The sequence below is a fragment of the Pipistrellus kuhlii genome, unplaced genomic scaffold, assembly GCF_014108245.1.
Source record: "Pipistrellus kuhlii isolate mPipKuh1 unplaced genomic scaffold, mPipKuh1.p scaffold_m20_p_1, whole genome shotgun sequence".
Classification (NCBI taxonomy): domain Eukaryota; kingdom Metazoa; phylum Chordata; class Mammalia; order Chiroptera; family Vespertilionidae; genus Pipistrellus; species Pipistrellus kuhlii.
In genome coordinates this window covers 187,479,123-187,496,552 of record NW_023425404.1, presented here as the reverse complement: position 1 = coordinate 187,496,552, position 17,430 = coordinate 187,479,123, and positions in this window count along the sequence as shown.

Here is a 17,430-nt window from a genome sequence, read left to right as displayed (position 1 = left end):
AATAGAGAACATCATAAAACTATACAAGCAAAGAGAAAAATCAATAAAATTCAACATCTCCCTGCTCACTTCTGAACTTACAAAGCCCGCTCATCTGGAATGCACCAGGTGTACCATATGTGTTATAAATCTTTCAAGTCTATCAGAAATATGATCTATCCTTAGAAGCTCTGGAAAATACCAGTTGGCTTCACTAATTGTGGGTTTTATTTTCTTCCAAACTTGGATATTGACCAGCCCCCTGGGGATTTTGTCTCCCTATTCAAGTCAACAGTATGTCTGAGAGAAGTTAGACACTGAGCACAATGTCCTTCATGTAAATTGCTACCTCCCATGCTTACATTCTTGATTCAGAGAATCTGAAGGTATGTGATTGCTTTTATACTACACGTAGGGGAAGCAATCTCATTTACATACCAGTATATCAAGTCATCACAACCGCACTCTGTCAATGGTAAATGGCTATTTCCATGATTTCCAAAAAGAGGGTCTCAGAATTAACTTCCCATCAAAAACATCTTAAAAGTTCTTTTGTATGTTTTTTTTAGTAATATAAATTTATTTTATTTATTCATTTTATTTTATTTAAATTTTTTATTGTTTAAAGTATTACATGAGTCTCCTTTCCTCCTCATTGAACTCTCCCTGGCTGCTCCCACCCCCAGCCATGCCCTCACGCCCCTACTGCCATTGTCCATTGGTTATGCTCATATGTGTGCATACAAGTCCTTTGGTTGATCTCTAACTCCTTTACCCCCTGCCTTCCCTCATAGGTTGGATAGTCTGTGTGATGTAAATGTCCAAGGCAAACTTTCAGCCTAAATAAATGATGCTCTCTGGGAGTTTTTATGAATCTACATTTTTAAAATCTACATTCTGATATAACTAATCATAAAACCACATTTGGATATCACTGTATAAAAGTACTAATTTCTCCCCTTTATCTCTGTAATGGGAAAGATATAATGCCGTTCTTCTCTATCTTTGGACAAGAAAATTTCTATAAAATCTTTTCTTACCCCCCCAAAAGAGGTGAGACCACTCCACATTAATTAATCTTTTCTCTTCCAAATATCTTCAAGTGTCTCATCTATTTACCTTTAATCTCTTCCTAAATCTTAGTGTCTTGTGTCTATTAAGTTCCAACATAAATATTGAACTATATAAAATATTGTACTGAAGGCTGGCTAGCCTTCACTGGTATCACATTTATCTTAGCCTGAATACATAGCAGGGAAACTAGGAATATATTTCTACTATTGAGCCTAATAGGCTTACAAAAATCTATTTAAAAATTCTTAGCTATTGGGCATTATGAAAAAAAGGCAAACTGCAATATTCCAAATTTCCCTAGTTGCTCATTAACTTCCCCCATGTTACTTAGCTACATTGCAGAGAATTCCAATAATATCCCCATGTTTCGATTCAGAACCTGGAAGAGTCCACTGCATTGCCTCCTGCTGGCTGTGTTTAGTAAAGATGCTATAGTAAAATACTTTGTGGTATGTCAAGGAAAGATAATGCTTTCCTTCCACATTTAAGTTCTTGATCCAACCTGCTACTTCTATCACCCCTTCCCACTTTTTCCTACCTTATGAGTATACTATGATGGGTCAAAGATGCCAGGCCATATGTTTACTGCATCTCATTATATGAGTTCGTTGGCTAGGTAGAAAGTGACATAAACAAGTCTAATGACCTGTATTCATATCTATCAGCAGTAAGCTATATGGCAGTGTACATCTCTTACCTCTTTGGTCCTTGGTATCTTTAACTGTTAATAAGTGGCATTGGTCACAGCATTGTTCCTGACAAGTCTCTTTAAACTGCTCCTCAGATATAGAAAAACTATATATCCTGATAAATAAAGATAGGAAGAAACTTGCTTTGGGTGATGGGTGCATGATGCAGTGTGCAGATAATGTGTTGTTGAGTTTTACACTTAAAACCTGTATATTTTGTGAACCAAAGTCACCCCAATAAATTCAATTTAAAAATATATTAGGGTATATTCATATAGAAATTGGCCATATAATGTGAATCTTTATCCTGAAAACTGATAGGGCTCCTGGAGGCAAGACTCACAAAATGTGCCTCTATTCCCACCATCTCACACACACACCAAATGCCAGAACCCTGGAGATTGTAACTTCCAAGCTAGTGCACACTTAGCCTCTGGTAATTCATCAATTACATTTTAGTGCTCCTCAGAGTACTGGCTCCAGCAGCAGGCTTTGGGTTTCAGCTGCAGGCAGAAAAAGGAAATGGGATTCTTGGTGTTCACTTTTCTCTCCAGTTTTGGTAGCTCCAATTTGCCACGTGACATCAATTCTCTGATGGATCTAAGGAAAGTTGTTGATTTTCAGTTTGTTCATTTTTTTACTTGTGAGAAGGGGAATGATAACTTCTAAAGTCTTTATAGATTGGACCAGAAACCACACATTTATTTCTTCATGAGTTTATCTTTAATGCTTCTACAAGTTAATATTTATCCAGAGTTTTATCTCTGGAATTGTATAGTAACTGGATGGAGAATGCATTCATGGAGATAAGAATCACATTATCTTCTGCATGCTCCTTGAAGAAACTGTAGCCACAAAACATTTTACATAATTTCTTGACTCAATACTTCTAGGTACTGTGCATTTTAATTGTCCACTTGTGTGAGGATTGGTGTGTAGTAAAGAACTTTTAGAGTCAACTTTTACAATTTTACCTCATCTAAGTCTTTAGACTGAAATTGAGACATTTCTCTGCTTTCTTCCTTCATATGGAATTTTTTCTCAATTCACTCTTTTTTTTTGAAGGAGTCTCCTTTTATGAACCCCAGCAATCAGTGTAACTGTTATGAGTCTGTACCTTTATGGACCCAAGACTTTTTCTCTCTGCTCTATATGACTATTAAAAGAAAATCTGTACCCCCACTAGGATGACTCAGTGGTTGTGTGCCAACCTATGAACCAGGAGGTTATGATTCCATTCCAGGTCAGGGCATATGCCCAGGTTGTGGACTAGATCCCCATTGTGGGGCTTGAAGAAGGCAGCCAATGGGTGCTTCTCTCTTATAATTGATGTTTCTATCTCTTTCCTTCTCCCCTCTTCCCTGAAATCAATAATATATAGCAGCTCTGGCACAAATAATATATATATATATATATATATATATATATATATATATATAGATAGATGATAGATAGATAGATAGATAGATAGATAGATAGATAGATAGATAATTAGCCCTGTGCATGAATCCATGCACCAGTAGCTCTCTGTGGGGCCTGGCTGCTCTATGCCCACTGCCCAGAGGCTCTCCACAGTCCAGAGGCCCATTCATGGCTAGACACAGAATGCTTGCCTCATTGCTGGGGGAATGAAACAAGCATTCCACCTGTCTTCTCATGTTGCCCACTCTCAGCACCTGCATCCCCCACTCCCAGGACTGGGGAAATCCGGTGGGGCTGAGAGGACTTGATGCTGCCATCTTGTGGCTATGGGAGCCACCGTCTTTGTGATGGAGTGATGGTTAATTTGCATATTTCCATTTTATTAGAATACACACACACACACACACACACACACACACACACACACACATATATATATATATATATATATAACAATGGAAAAGAAAAGCTGTAGTCTACTGGGAATCTACAAGTTCTTTTAAAACAACCTTTATTTCATTACACTATCTTTCTAATTCCACTTTTCCCCCCAAAATATTTGAGAACTCCTCCTATTTTATTAAGTACCAAAATTTAAAACTATTTTCTATTTTATTTACAAAAGAAGTAAATTCAGTATACTTAGCAGTGTATTTTGCTAGGAATATAAGTCTGATTCAGCTTTTATATATTTTATATATTAGAATTTAATTTTTCAAATAACATATTGTGGATAAATGTATCAACGGCTAAAAATGTTTAAAATAATTAAATTAAAAATCTCCATCAATATTTATCTAAATTTATTATGTGGTTAGAAATATAAAATTTTGAGCTAGGCCATCTGAGTTTGATTTCCAGTTCTGCTAACTATTACTTAACTCATCTCAGGCTGGTTACTGAAGCTTTAGCTTTCTAGACTACAATTTCTTCCTCTGTTAAATGAGAGTAATAACACCTACCTCACAGGGTCAGTAGGAGGATTAAAATAGCTTCAATTTATAAAAACACTACCAAATATTGACTGCCACATGGCAAGAATTCAATAAACTGCAACTACTGATATTATTTACTTTTATTTACTACTGCTATTGTTTGGGGGTCATTCCTATTTGGTCACAATGTTTGTTGTCTCCTCCACCTCAATAAGAAAGATAGTGTAATGAAATAAAGGTTGCCTTAAACCCTAACCCCTAATATTGTGGTATTTGGAGGTGGGCCTCTGGCAGGTAATTAAGTTTATACGAGGCCATGAGGGTGATGCCTTCATGATGGGATTTATACCCTAAGAGGAGGAAGAGGCACAAGAGCCCTCTCTTTCTACTAGCATGCATTGAGAAAAGGCAGCTGTGTTAAACCAAAATGCACCAAATATGCAGATGTATTGATCTTGGAATTCCCAAACTCCAGGACTAAAGACAATTCATTTCTGTTGTTTAAGCCACCAGTTTGTATAGCCTAAGAAGACTAAGTTACTAGCTATTTAAAGATCATTAATAAATCTCTGTTCTTGCACTAATATGCACACAGAATTAGTCACCTTTTTGGAATGCATGGCCTAAGTCATTACTTCTACATGAGATGAGCTGGCCATACATAGGGTACCTGGAATAGGCATTTTTGCTGCAAAACAAGTGAACCCACCTTTTCAGGTGCAGCTGTGTATAGTGTCCTACAAATATGCTTTGTTCAAAACTGGAGTTTTTCCTTCATCCAAGAACAAAATTGGACATTTCCTATAGAATTGAGGTTTTTCTAGTTGTCCAGAGACTGAGTGGCACTACTGGCACTTCCTGACTTAATTGCTTTATACCTCCCGGCAATAACAAGGCAGATTCATTGGCACAAACAGTGATGTTCAACAAGGAAGCCACTTTATATCAACCTAGTACTTCCACTTCTTTTTCCAGCTCATTATTGAGGACCAAAGAGTCCATGCTTTACCTCATTCATTCATTTACCTTCTATGTGTTATTCAAAATTTTAAAATATGTGATGTACTAGGCACTTATGATACTGTGTTGATTAACAAAAAAATCCTTCCTCTTAAGGAAGTCACAATCTAGAGAGGAAGGTCATTCAGAATACAAATGTGTACATAGATGATGAAACCCTACAGTGTTGGAGAAAAAAAAACACAACAACAACACACACACACACACACACACACACACACACACACACACAGCAAAGGCTTCACTGAGTCTAAGTCTTGAATGATGAGAAAAAATCTACCTATTAACAATAAAAAGGAGTATATTGCAAAGTGAGCATCATATGCAGGAGGATAGAAGTCAAACATTTGGGTTAGTTTGGCATACTTGGGCTTCAGTGAGCAAACACTTATGACTGCAGTGTAGGATATATATGGGGAGGAGGCACCAGAAATTAGACAAGAGGTTAGATAGCAAACAGAGGCCTCATAGACTAAGATTTGGGGCTTTGTCTTGTGAGTAGTAGGCCTTCACAGCAGAGTTAAATGGAGAAGGAGACAATCAATTTTTTTTTTCAAAGAAGTAGTGTGGATAGGATGAAGGATTTTCGTGTTGGAGACCCACTAGTGGCAGCTCTGTGATCCAAGTGTGAACACAGGCAGAAGAGAGAGAATAGAAACACAGGGACTGATCTGAAAGATATTAAGGAGACAGAAATGACAGGACTGGGAGAGTGATTATAAATGAAGGATGAGAAAAGCAGGGCAGGGCTTTAGGAAGATTTCTAGCATGGATGACACATTTCACTGACAGAGAGAACAGAAAAGTAAAATCACTGGAAGAGCAATGCCTTATTTTTAAAGCTAAACAAGGAGAAATTGGGCAAGGGTTTGTCAAGTAACCATGATGCCCTTTGCACTGTTGAGCTCCAGGACTCTCTGCAGCCTGGACTTGCTGCTTCCTCTCTTCCTCCAAGCATCCCCATGGAATCTCCCCACTTCCCACTCTCAAAAGCTGTGAACACCAACTCTGTCCCTGGAGTATCCTTTTCCCTCGAGCTTCCTTGTGGAGATTATCACTTTTCTCAGCCTCCTCCTTCTTCCAGTCCCCAAAGGCAAGTACACATGACAAATAAAAATTTTTTTTACTACTAATTACTACGTGGAAACAGAAAAACAAGAATAACAAACATGAGGGAATTACAAAGTTTAAGAAATTGTATGGATTTTTTTCTTCTTCTCTTACTGAGAATGTAACAGAGAACCAGCCCTGCCCACCCCTGCTCCCAAGTGCTTTGTGCGTGCGTGTGCACACACACACATTTTGTTCAACCTTTGTTGCTAAGGATGGAGTTCAGCCATCTCCTCTAGTTGGTCTTGTGCCAATGCTATAAGAAGAGGGCATGCTGACTCCTTTCTCAGGAAATACCTTTCCTTTAAGCAACTGGCCTGAATCCCTTCATATCTGCACATTCATTCAACAAATATTTATTGAAAGTTGCTCTCCCTAAGGCACTGTGGTAGTTGTGAAAATGACACAGCTCTTTCCTGGAAGGCTCATGCCAGAATGGTTGGGAGACATTAAGTACATGTGCATTTACTCGGCAGTCTCCTTACCCCAAGTGAATAATGTGTTCAGGTTACCTCTGCAGTAGTAGGGATTTTTTAAAATATGTTTTGTTTATGGCTAATTATCATTATCAAGAATAGTGCTTGGCAAATAACTTATGAACAATAAATATGCTTTGAATCATACCCTCTGCCAGAAACAGATAGGTCTTCCAAAATTGACCCCCCAAAAAGATTCCTCTTACAATTGAGATATTCTAAAAGAGTGCTCTAAGAATAATATTTTAAAATTTATAAAATAATTATGAAAAAAAATAATTCACCTATTGGAATTGATTTTAATTCATTCGCAAGTTCACTTCTGTTCTGAGAAATGTTTTAAAAATATCAGGCTGTGAGTTGCACTAGGACTTATTGTGCCTATGAGCCTTTCACTTGTAGGATAGGGAGGTAGGGTAATAAGCAATCAATATGAGAACTTCATGACATCACCAGGCTTCTTAAACCAACTTTAATCTGTTTTAGGTTTGCACTTATGGCACATTGTATTTTCCAACATATCCAACAATATATGTTCTTCCATGTGATTTTGATGCTCTTCTGACTGAGAGATGGGGGTCTCATTTCCCTTTCTTGGAATCTTGGTGGCCTTGCAACTGTGGCAGAAATGATGCTCTGTGATCTCTGAGGCTAGGCCATACAGGCAACTTAGATCCAGTCTGATTTCCTTGGGATGCTCACATTTGGAGCTCTGAGAAACCACATTAGCCATCTGATTATCTTCAAGTCACCATGCTGTGAGGAAGCCCACACATGAGAGACCATTCTCTTCTTTTATTTTTAATTTTATTTTTATTTATTGATTTTAGAGGGAGAAAGGAGATAAAGAGAGAGAAAAAACATCAATTTATTGTTCCATTATTTCTGCATTCATTCTTTGTTTGCTTTCAGTTTTTGCCTTGACTGGAGATTGAACCTGCAACCTTTATGTATCATGATGATGCTCTAACCAACTGAGATTCCATCTTCTTAATCACTTTCTTCTCTGTGAATCAATGGCACATAATCAACTGTTTTCCTCATACTTTATGGCTCTCTCCTTCTCAGTAACCTTTGCTGATTCCTCTAAACATCAGAGAAGCTCCCTCCCAGACCTCTGTCCTGGACTCTATGGTTTCTATCAACAGTCTTTCTATAAGTTATTTCATCAGTCCTATGTCTTTAAATATGATCAGATTTATAATGATATGTCTGTAACCAAATGTTCCTCCAGGATTCAGATTCATGCATCCTATGTCTTGTTCATCATCTCTCTTAAATGTTTAAAAGGCATCTAAAATTTCACACAGACAAAAAAGAACTATTTTCCTCCAAAACTATACTCCTTTAGAGACACTTTTCTATCTCACTGCATTTCACCTAGTTGCTCAGTCCAAAAAACTATAAGTCAAATCTTCCCTTCTCTTTTCTTTATACTTTATTCATAGCCAGGCCCCTTGGCTCTTAATTAAAAATATACTCCAAATATCATCACTTCTTAGATGGCTCTTTCCTGGTATCTCCTCCAAATGCAGCAATATACCCCCCATTATATTATCTCATGTGTTAGCTCAGTTTACCTCTTTCAATCTTAATCAGTTTCTAAATTTCTTATTGTATTTAATTTTTCTCTCTTTCCCTCCTCTCCACAAACATATAAATATTTCTATATTATTCCTCAAATAAGAGAACTGCAGCTTAGTTAATTTGCTGAGAATGCTAGAATGAGCAAAAAGTGATAAAATAGGTTTGAATAAGTCCTTTTCCAAATCCATGTTCTTTCTATTGCATCACCAAGAAGAAAACCTCTTAGATTAATAGTAAAGGGATTATATTTAATGCCTCTAATAGTAATATGTTACTATCCCATGTTTTCCAACCTGTGTTTGCTTTTTATATTATATACTATAAACAATAGGCTTAAATATTTCTGATATTTTTATATATAAAGGTAATAATAACTTCATTAATAATAACATGGCTTTTCGATTCTCTTTGGTTATTCAGTAAAGTACGATCTTTTTGTTCTATGAAGTGGGATTTTTCTTTCTTAGAAGTTATTGGTAAAAATAGAACTTAATTTTAAATTATTTTTCAGTTAGGATGTTCCTTCTTAGTGAGTAGTAAAGCTTCTGGTATCCTAGTCTCTCTAACAGTTGGGTTAGTTTGGGTTTAAAGTTACATGATTCTCCCATTCAAAATGCCTTAAAGAATAAAAGGAATATATTATGTTATATCTTATTTTCAGTACTCAAATTTTTTATTATACTAATTATAGGTTCAAATATGTTATCAAAGAACAGGTATGTTCCATCTCTCCGTTCTTTCATGTTCAGCATTATTTTACTTTTAGTCATGGTCCCCTCTTTTTTTTAACTATATATTTTTATTGATTTTAGATATTAAAAGAGAGGGAGAGAGAGATAGAAACATCAATGATGAGAGAGAATCATTGATTGGCTCCCTCTTACACACCCCCACTGGGGATCAAGTCACAACTTGGGCATGTGCCCTGACCAGGAATCAAGCCAATGACCTTTTGGTCTTTAAGTCAATGCTCTACCACTGAGCCATGCTGGGCAGGCAGGCATGGTCCCCTTTTAAAAGCAACATGGTTGTAACAGTTTGCATTACATTCTTCCTTGTTTATATATCGTGGAAAAATGTGAGAAAGTCTCCATTCTTTTAATTTGATTGAGTCATCTCAAGTCACATGCTTTCTATCTTTGTTGAATCTTAGATGATGTAAAAGCTAACTATCCTGGGACAATAGGTGGAAACCAGGGCATGACAAAGTAAACTTGAACTCTAATTATAGTTACTAGATCAATGTCATACGCTGACTTTAATCTCACCAATAATGAGTATATTTTGCAATGCTTTAGTGAAAAACTTTTTTCTGTTTTCTGGTTTCTCCTTTAAAGTCTTTGTTCATCTCTTAAACATTAGCTTTTTAAAGATTTTGCTGTGAGCATTTCTCACATAGCATTTTCTCTAGATAATCCAATCTACTCTAATTGCATAATTTATCACTTATATGCTAATAATACCAAACCTTTATTTCCAGCCTACACAATACCATGACCTACAAATACATACTAGTGTATGCAAAGGCATGTTGGACATTAAGAAATTGATACTCCACAGACATGTCAATAATATGATATTTTAGTACTCAGTATGACCAAGTATTATTCTAAAATTTACACATATATTATCTTATTTAATTTTCACAATTACTCTATAGACTTAGTGCTATTATTATGTACTAGAGGACCAGTGCATGAAAATTCATGCACTAGAGGGGGGGTCCCTCAGCCAAGCCTGCCCCCTCAAGGGCAGGAGGCAACCCAGTGATCAGGGAAAGGTGACACCCCATCATACCTCTGCTGCTGCCACTGCCAGCAGTGCAAGCCTCAGCCAGCTCTAGTTACCTGTGCCAGGGTGCTCCATGAATTGACTCACACAATTATGGAGAAGGCAAAACCAACATCTGCAGAGTGGGTCAGAAACTGTTATTGCAATTCAATTCCAGAATGTGTGGTCTGCTGCAGAATTCCCTCTCACTACAGGAAATTTAGTCTATTTTTTTTTCAATGCAGGCCTTCAACCATTTGCATGAGGTTCACCAACACTACAGAATGCAATCTGCTGTACTCAAAGTCTACTAATTTAAGTTTTCATTTCATTCAGAAATATCCTTACAAAAATATTCATAATGTTTGACCAAATTTGGTCCCGCCAAGTTGCTACAAATTACCCATCACCATTATATAAAAACATTCTAAAGATGAGGAAACCAAGGCAGACAGAGATAATTTTCACAAAGCAACATGACTAATAAATGGTGGAGACCAATTCAAAGTCAGTTAGTCTGGTGAAAGAACCAGGCTAATTATCATATTATTAATTATCATATTATTTCAAATTTATCATCTTCATTACTGTACTATGTTACTAGACCCCTTAGAATCTCATTATCTTTCTAATCTATAATGTTATTGATAAGAATTATTCCATTCATTTTCCCAAGTGGTCTAACTACAAATCACCTCTAATCAATTTCTATTACTATTATTTGCACCACCTAAATATTGATATATCCCTACCACAAATTTCCAAACCTAATGCCTTAAAGTGAACCTTTATATTTTCTCACCACATTACTTCCTATATGCAATATTGCACCCAGAAATACCTGATAATCTTCCTCAAATTCAGGGCTTTGCATATATAATTTCCTCTGATCTTGCATACATTTCTAACTCCCTACTCTCCTATATGTTTATGTGCACGTGCACACACTCACATACAAACACACATGCACACACTTAAGTTCTATTGGTCAATTAGGCCTCAAATAAGAAATCACTTATTTTCCAGAATCATTCATTGACTTAGTAAGACCTGATGAATCAGTCCTCTTAAGGGCTTTCATGGTCTCATTTTCCAGTGCACATTACCTGTGGTCTAACTACATGGTTAGTTATTTGTTTCTTATACTAAATAACATGCTCCTTGAAATGTTTTACAATTAATCCAGTGTCTGTATATAGTAGTCACTCAACAAACTATCATTTTCTGCATATGTCTTTATATTCTTCTCACACACTATCCATGTTTCACATCAATTTATAATATCTAATTAGGCATACCAAAAGACACCCAGGTCAACATATAGCATTCTGAAAAAAGCAAAGAAAATATAGATGGCTTCTTAATATTTAAAATTATACCCCATATATTTTTGTGGGTAGATCATGTGCAGTCAGTCAACATGTTGCCACATGGGACTGATGAGTAACTGGATTAGTCACAAAGATATAATCTAGAGTAATAAATTATGTCAAAGGAACTCCATTCAGATGATCAACATTATCCATGGAAACTTAATTGGATGAGTCTCATGAACCATAGAAATGGCAGTCCCAGGAAGAAATTAGTTCCAGGCATTCTTCTGAGGCTGAAGTAAAATTCAAGAGAATGGAAGGGGAACAGAGAACCAGAGTCCATGACTAGAAGAAAGGAGGAGAAGGAATAGTCAGGGATGGCAGAGGTCCAAGGTTTGGCCATGTGGACAAAATTATTTTTTAATTATTAAAGAATTTAAGAATAAGCAGTGTCAAAGGCAAGGCCTCAGAAATTTGAAAAAAGTGTATCTTAACTTTACAAGTATATGGCTTCTCATTGTTCATGTATGAGTGAGTCAACATGTGTCTTGGTCAGAGTTTCAGGGCTACTGAATAAAGTTCAACATTAGTCACAATCAATCCATAAAATTGTGAGCTGAGTCTATTACTGAGAGATAGTGGGCAGGTATTGGAAACAATAGTATAAATTTGATTTTCTTTGATGATTTAGCCCAGAAGTTAGTAGTGACTAATTTCTATTTTGTTCATCAGTTTATTTTGTTCACTAAATTTCACATATGAGTGAGGAATTTCAGAGGGAAGGCCAGAGTGGGTGGGTGGGATTGGAATGATTAACTGAGGAACTTATATGCACATATACATAACCCATGGGCACAGACAATAGATTGGTAAAGGCCTGAGAGTGGTGGGTTCGGAATGGAAGGGGCCAATGTTAAGAACAAACAAAGGGAACATCTGTAATACTTTCAACAATAAAAATAAATTTTTAAAGAAGAAAAAAGAGAAAGACATTAAAAGTCTTTTTCCTGACTTTTTTCATCAGATCTACTATTATCAAAGCCCAGCTGATAAGAACCATTTATAGGCATGTGACATTTACCTTTTGCTTTCTGTTGTTATTTCTTTAGGATCTCCTCTTATCTACTCATTTCTTCACTCCAGCATTGTGGTTAAGGATATGGAATTTGCAGAAAATGCCTAGGACAAATCCCATCTGTGCCACATCCTAGGTAGGTGAGCTTGGGCAAGTTACTCAAGCTTTCTATGCCTTATTTCCTTGTTTGTAAATTTAGGAAAATAAGAGTGTCTGCATATCAAGTTTCTGTGTGAAAATGAAACACTTAATACATGTGAAGCCTTTGAATGGAAGAGAATAAGCTCATCATTTTATTAGCTATTATTTTTCAGAGTTAAATTGCTTTTACTTGATTAAATAATACTTTTTGCATTGCTCTAGCAAAGCTCTAATCATTATATTTTATTTGTATGTATTCCAACTGAGTTGGAGGCTCTTTGAGGGCAGTTATTATATTCTCTGTTCTCATGAGTGGATAGCAGTGCCTGATACTTATGAGTGTCAAATGTGTGTTGGTTAATCAATTAATTATCATGGCATATATATATATATATATATATATATATATATATATATATATATCACTTTCCTGCCTGTTACAATATGAATAAGGGATACATTATGGTGTCACAATTTCTTAAAAACTTAGAAAACAAGTTAAGAATAGAAAAATAACCCCTAAACTCCTGGGTCCACACCATGAAAAACAATGGGGATGTGTCAGAATATAATTTTGAAGTCCCTTTTGATTTATTAAAGTCTCCATATATTACAGTAATTAAAGTGCTTCATGACCTCATCAAAATCTTGTAAAGCTTAATTAATGTTTGTAAAGCCTTTTACAATACTTAGGTGAGAGGCCCCAGAAAACTATAAGGGATCATTATATTGTAATTATCACTGATGCCATTTTATTTTAAAGACTGAAAACAGTTTGCTACACTTGGATTTGCTGATTAAATCTTAGCTATGACTATGCAGAAACACAAACAAAATTCATTCCCACAAAGTAGCTCACTCAGCTTGTCTTATTCAGAAGATTGTAGACAGATATACATAAATTTTAATGCAACTATTCATCTGAGGAATGATACTTAAAATTATGATAAAAGAAGTTATAAATTCAAAATCATGAGTGGACCATTGACCTCAACTGTACCATCTTGAGAAAAATTTTCACCTGAAGTTTGAAGTCAGGTGGACCTGGGTTGAAAACCTGGCTTTGAATCATATATTCCTTGAAACTTTGGGAAAATTTCTTAGTATTTCTGCTTCTCCTGCTCCTTTAAAAATTTGTGAAAAGCTAGGGTTGGGTCTATCTAGCACAAGACTCTTACCAATTGCATAGCATACAGTCTGGCACTTAGCATGTGTTCCAGATATATATTTTTAATATGTAAATGATTGTATTTTTAACTATTCATATTAAACAATTAAAATACAACATCACCAGCATTTGAAAGATTGATCACCTCCATCTTTTGAAATGTCATCATTCCATCATCCAGAATGACTTATTCCTCAAGAGTTCTGGGTAAACTAAATTTTACTGTGTTTCCATGACTAACAATTCTGATTTTGAAGGGTACTCAATCAAGAAGTCATATGAAAAGCTTTGCCTAAGATGTTCTATTTATCTGTTGCTTCATTAAAAAAAAAAAAAAAAAAACAAACAAAAAAAAAAAACAAAAACAAAAAACCTCAAAATTTAGTGGAGCAACACATCCATTTTATTGGGCTTCCAGTTCAAACAGGTAGAGCAGTAATATGTTATTACTACTCCCTGTTGATTGGGGCCCTGTAGGGGTGGCTCATGTGGCTGGATTTAGCTGAGACTGCTAATAGGAACCATATGTTTTATCAGCTTCATTTTTTTCTTTTTTTTAATATATTTTATTGATTTTTTACAGAGAAGAAGGGAGAGAGACAGAGAGCTAGAAACGTCGATGAGAGAGAAACATCGACCAGCTGCCTCCTGCACACCCCCTACCGGGGATGTGCCCCCAACCAATGTACATGCCCTTGACCGGAATCGAACCCTGGACCTTTCAGTCCGCAGACCAGCGCTCTACCACTGAGCCAAACCGGCTTTGGCGATCAGCTTCATTTTTCAATCATTTCCCACATCTGTCTTCTGGGGCTAGAAAGTCAAGTTGGCTTCATAATTTAAAATGTGGTCCCTATATTAGGATGGCTGCACTACATGGGGTTGTCCAGTCACCCCTTTCTCTCCATGCATGTAGCTTCTTCACATGGCTATCTTGAGCTGCCTTAAACAGTGTTCTCAGAATTTCTTACATGACAACTGACTTCTTCTAAGGTTAGTATTCCAAAAGGAATAGATAGAACCTGTATGTGTTATTAGGACCCAGCATCAGAAGTGAGCTGAGTGCTTACTATCATCACATTCTGTTGTTTAAGCAAGTTAACAAGGACATCCTACATTCACCATTAAAAAAAAAAAAAAAGTAAACTTTGCCTCTCAATGACAGAAGTTGCAAAAAATCTATAGCCATCTGTTATCTTCCCTTAAGAGGAAAAATATCCCTGCTTTAATTGTCTGGAAATTTGAAAATCATCACTACAAATTCTGTTCTTTTCAGCCATGCTTCCTTTCAATGAGTGGCTATCTGATCCACTAACAAGGGTTAGGAAAGATGGTTTATAAACTTGTTTCTACTACTTATTAACTGTGATTTTTGAACATATTTCTTAATCTTTCTTATCTTTTCTTCCCATCTATCTCAGAAGGGAAAAAAGTATATTTTATCCTGTTACTGAATTAAGATGAGATAATGGAAGAAAAGGAGATAAATATTTAGAAATCCTATGCAGATGCCAGCAGTATCATTATTAGTAACAAGTAGGAAGAAAACTATAATCACTAAGCTTTCTAAGTCTAATCAGAAGAGTTAGTTTGTTAGCTGCTTTGAGTTCCTAAATTTATTAAGGCTGAGGCTCATAGAAACCTAGAGACCAAGTCATAGTTCATTCAGTCTGAAGATCAGACTTCACCTTCAGGGTTGAGGTCTTGGTCATAGCTGTGTCTCACAGCTGTGCTCTACTTGTCTCAAATATGAAGATGAATAAGGTAATAACTTTCCACATATGTAATTACTAGAACCATCCAGTCACTTGTATCTTTTTCAGCAATTTTAAGGTTTTCTTAAATTATGAAAATAAACTCAATTTTTTGTATGAATTAAGACTTTTACAGCTATAATTTTTTCTAACAACCAACTTAGGAAGGGAAAATACACTTGAGCAAGCCATTTAGCAAAAACTTCTATAATCCCTACCATCTGCATAGCTTAAATGAGGTGTTATGTTGTGTGTGGTTTTTAAAAATAAGGATCTTCACTTCATTTGTGCTTCTGAGTATATTATTACTTTTTTTAAAATATATATCCTGGCATTATTTCTAGAAAGACAGAAGTTGCCTTGAAAATGTTTAAATACAACAAACATTTAAACCTAGCAAGGCAATGTGGTATAGGGGAGAAATGGAAGAAGTTCAGTCTTAATATTTGTGATAGGACTCTGAGTTTCAATTTCTTCTGAAGTCAATGAGGTCAGTTGAATTGAACTGAAATTTTCACATGCCATGATTCTGTTATACCTTTTTATTCAAATATGTGGCCATTATAGAGTCTGAAGAAATATAAATATTATAAGTCTGATTTTAATTTCAAACATTGAGCAATGATAGAGGCCCTGGCATGACAGAGGGCTACAAATGGTAAGTTTCTCTAGAATTATGTATATTCTGAAAAGAGTAAAACATGATGAATTCAAATAAGCCTACAATCTACAACCTTTTGTTAGTTCAGACTCCTCTTCATGCATTAAGCCTATTGTCAGATCTCTTTGGCCCTAAATCCCTAGGTCACTTTCTAAGCTTATCCTCTTTGCTTTTGGCAGCATTTGACTCTAGTGACCAGATTCTTGTTATGAAACCTTCCCTTCCTTTGACTTCTGAGATACCACCATCTTGGTTCGTAGCCTAATGCTCTGGTTAATTCTTCACAGTCTTTTTTTTTCCCGTCACATTTTTCTTCTATTGCACAATCTTGAAGTATATATGTAATACAATCCTCTTCTCTACACAAACTTCTAAAAGTATCTCACTCATACTCAAAACTTCAATTCTCATCAATATGGCATGCACCTATTAAATACTTACTGAGAGTGTTTTATCTTCCAGAGACTAAAGCCCTGTTTTCTAAATATAAATCTACAGCCTTGTGATTTATGTTGAATTCCAGACATGCATATACAGGGCATACCAACTTTATCCAACCACAGGTATATGACATAGCAGGGCTCAGAGTGCAGTGGCCATGACCTATGTGCTCCCTGGTGTTGTGCAGGTTTCGTGTTTCTTAATGTACAACTTGAAGTCAACTTCTTCAAAATAACACTCATCTCATCTTCCATACGCCAAATGACCATAGCTCCTCTTGTGTTTTTGAGCTGAGTGAATGAGTTTCAAAATTGGAAAGTTATCAGGATCATCAGTCCTTTTAAGGTGAAACTTTGCAGTCTAGCTCCTCTCTGCCTTTCTATCCTAAAGAAGGGTAAAGAAGATTCAGTGAAATAATAAATATAAAACACACATTATAGTACCTGGCATATATCAAATGCTCAATGTTTATTACTTTCCACCCTCCATTAATATCCCAGCTAAAAACCAGGGCCTCATCTTTAACTATAAAAATGTTTTCAATTTCTTTAGAAAGTTTAAAAAAACTGTGTCTTTCTAAAAAATTTAGTCTCATAAATTTTATTCTTGTATTATCACTATCTGGTTGCAACCACTATCATATTTCTGTTTCATCCTACTAATTGGTTTTCCTAATCCTTGTCATACTATACACACCCTATTCCCACTCATCTTTCTTACCTTTTCTTCATGGAACTTTACATATGCTGCTGATCTATTTGGTACTCAGCAGAGAGTTCCCATGGCTTTCAGAACAAAGGTTCAAACTCCTAATC